Source organism: Mastomys coucha, unplaced genomic scaffold (genome assembly GCF_008632895.1).
Source record: "Mastomys coucha isolate ucsf_1 unplaced genomic scaffold, UCSF_Mcou_1 pScaffold18, whole genome shotgun sequence".
Classification (NCBI taxonomy): domain Eukaryota; kingdom Metazoa; phylum Chordata; class Mammalia; order Rodentia; family Muridae; genus Mastomys; species Mastomys coucha.
In genome coordinates this window covers 8,238,028-8,240,741 of record NW_022196900.1, presented here as the reverse complement: position 1 = coordinate 8,240,741, position 2,714 = coordinate 8,238,028, and the positions used below count along the sequence as shown (strand labels likewise).

The 2,714-nt window shown below is 42.7% G+C and overlaps 1 long non-coding RNA gene across 1 annotated transcript in view; it reads left to right on the top strand.

Annotated features, from left to right (window-relative positions):
- The window catches only part of LOC116095306, a 9,526-nt gene extending 8,729 nt beyond the window's left edge, over window positions 1-797 (top strand). The window contains exon 3 of the long non-coding RNA XR_004120540.1: window positions 782-797. This is a non-coding gene — a long non-coding RNA (uncharacterized LOC116095306). The remainder of the gene's footprint in view (window positions 1-781) is intronic.
- The last annotated feature ends 1,917 nt before the right edge of the window (window positions 798-2,714 follow it).

The following is a 2,714-nucleotide window of genomic DNA, read 5'->3' as shown; positions in this document are numbered from 1 at the left end:
TTTGTAAGCCAAATTTCCTCTCTCATGTTTGGGGACCTCATGAAATGGAACACCTACCTTCTTCAAAAGATACTTTGAAGCCATAAAAATGTTCATAGGCTTTGACTCAATAATCCCTTTCTGGGAAGCTAGCCTAAGAAAATACCCTGAAATATGGCAAAAGCCATATGCAGAAAAATATCTATCAAAGAGCTACTCAGTTAAAAACTGGAATCAACCCAAATATTCAATGAAGGAGAAGGGGAGTAGTTAAGTCTAAACCTTGAAGAAATATTCTATAGCCATTAAAAATGAGAGCTATAAAATTCATGAAGGGTCACAGAAAATGCTTATGATAAAATATTAGGTGGAAACGCCTGGAAAAATATTCAAATGCACACAGGTTGTGAAAGCAAAAGGGAAATGTAAAAATGTAGTTGTCACTATGTCAAAATGGTAGGCTGACGGATTTGTACCTTGTTTTCAATTTTCCCTTTTGTTATTTTATCTCTACTTTTTCATAACAGTTGAAATTTCTTTAAGAAAAAGCAGTGGATATTAGTGATTTAGCCAGGAAAAAGCATCAATAATAAAGATTAGAAGTCGGGAGGAAAAACTGCCTGTTCCATCATTAAGTGTCATTATAACACACCCAAGTTTTTAAATGAGGTAAATATAAATGTATGCAAAAAAAGGACAATATTTTTAAATGTAGTTTTTGTTCTGGGCACAAAAATACCCAATTCCATTACTGCAGAAACCATCCCATGTTTAACCAATCTCTTATTTCTGTGTTTTTCAGTTGCTATGGAGACACACACAAGGACCTTCTTGTCAGAGAGCTTTGAAATGATGCTGAGTGTCTCAGAGTTTCTATTTCATCCCTGAACTCTCTGTGCCTTCATCAGTTGGATGTGGATATTGAATATAGGAAATAAATCCATCCAGGATCTTTGGAGACAGGGGAGAACTGGAAGGGAGCTTTGGAGTAGAAGTCTCCTCCATAGGAGCTCTAGTTCAGCGATGCAGGAGGAAGGTAGATGTACAGGGTCTTCCAGAGATGAGGCAGTCAAAGTTCTACCCTACCCAGGACTAAACAGTGCCGCTTCACACAAGAGCTGGAAAAGGAATGACCCATTAGTTGGCTCAACAGGCAAAGCATTTGTTGCCAAGTCTGATGACTTGAATTCGATACCCAGGTAGAAGAAGGACACTGAATCTTACAAATTCTCCTCTGACCTCTGCCACAATCAAGTGCCACAATCAAGGAATCAACCAGTGGGTTTTTACTGTTGTTGTTGTTCATTTGTTTTTTGTTTCGGTTTTTGTCTGTTTTTAAGAGAAGGGAAACAAAGATCTTTGTCCTGGTTTATCTGCCACTGCATTAATGAAAGCACCCTAAAATCCCTTTTTGGATATATTTGATGTAAGCTACAGCATCAAGGATCAGGAAGTTAGACAGTGATCCATCTGGTGGTTCTTTTGCTCTTCGTGGCATCTGAGGACACTCGGTGACACCCAGAGGGAGACTGAGGCTTGACTGGAGCATCTTCAGTTAGCAGTGCCCTTCTCATGGTGGCTGCCACCCCCACAGTGAGCATCCCATCTGTCCCAGGCAGGAGCTTCAGGGTGTCTTGTTGTTGACTCTCAGATGTCAAAGACATTCGCTTCTATCCCACATCATTAATCAAGAAGGGTAAAGGCCACCCAGGTTCAAGGCAAAGGGATTAGAACCCCAGCTCTCAAAGACAGAGGTAGCAAAGGCTTGGGGACCATCTTAGGCATACCACAGAATCAGAATTACTTTAAATATGCTCAGTTGGGGGAAACTGAACAGGAGGGATGTGGGCAGGAGACCCATTGCAGACAAGAGCGTGAAGGTGGAGTTCCTGCGTGTGCTGATGGTGCTGCAAACTGGTAGAGTGTTTGTTTATACATTTGTCTGCTTATTTATTTACAGAGTCACACTATTGCAACCCATGAGACTGGCCTCGCCGAGGGTTCTTCTGCCTCTGCCTCCCAAATTCTGGTATTACAGAAATGAGCTGTCACATCACATGAGATTACTTATGCACTTGGGACCCAGTCGCCCTCACTAGGCATCTGTCTGTGACGGTAACTGTTCAACAGTCAACTTAAAAGATTCTAGAAGCACCTGAAAGATGAGGCTTAGGGTGTTCCCTCTGGGGGTTATCTTGATTGATATACAATGTCTGGCTAAGGATCCTTAAAAGACACCTGAGCACCTCTTAGTCAACATTTGCCTAATGCTGCAGTCACTTCAGGATTCTAGGAATAGCAGAGCCTCCCTCCTGGTGCAGTCCTGAGGGACACAACCCTCAGCAGCACAAACAATAATCCTATGATTAGGAGTGATGATCTTATTATCTCTCCATCCAGCAACATGGACACCCTGGGTCACCATGAGACCAGATCGAAGATAAAGATCAACCAGACCACAGCTGGACCCACACTGCTTAATTCCGCACCTCTCTTTGTGTGTGTGTGTGTGTGTGTGTGTGTGTGTGTGTGTGTGTCTGTGTATGTGTGTGTAAGCCTGGGGCTTTCATCATCAATGAAAGACAGCTGGAATGCTCAGGGCCTGTCTCCTCAGATGGTTTGCTTTGATGAAGTTCCTTCCCTTCCTTTCACCCTGATTTCTATTTGCTTTCTTTGGGGTATGTGGTTGGACCTGACATGTTGGAACCCCCAGAGACTGGCCTCTGGTTTAGGAC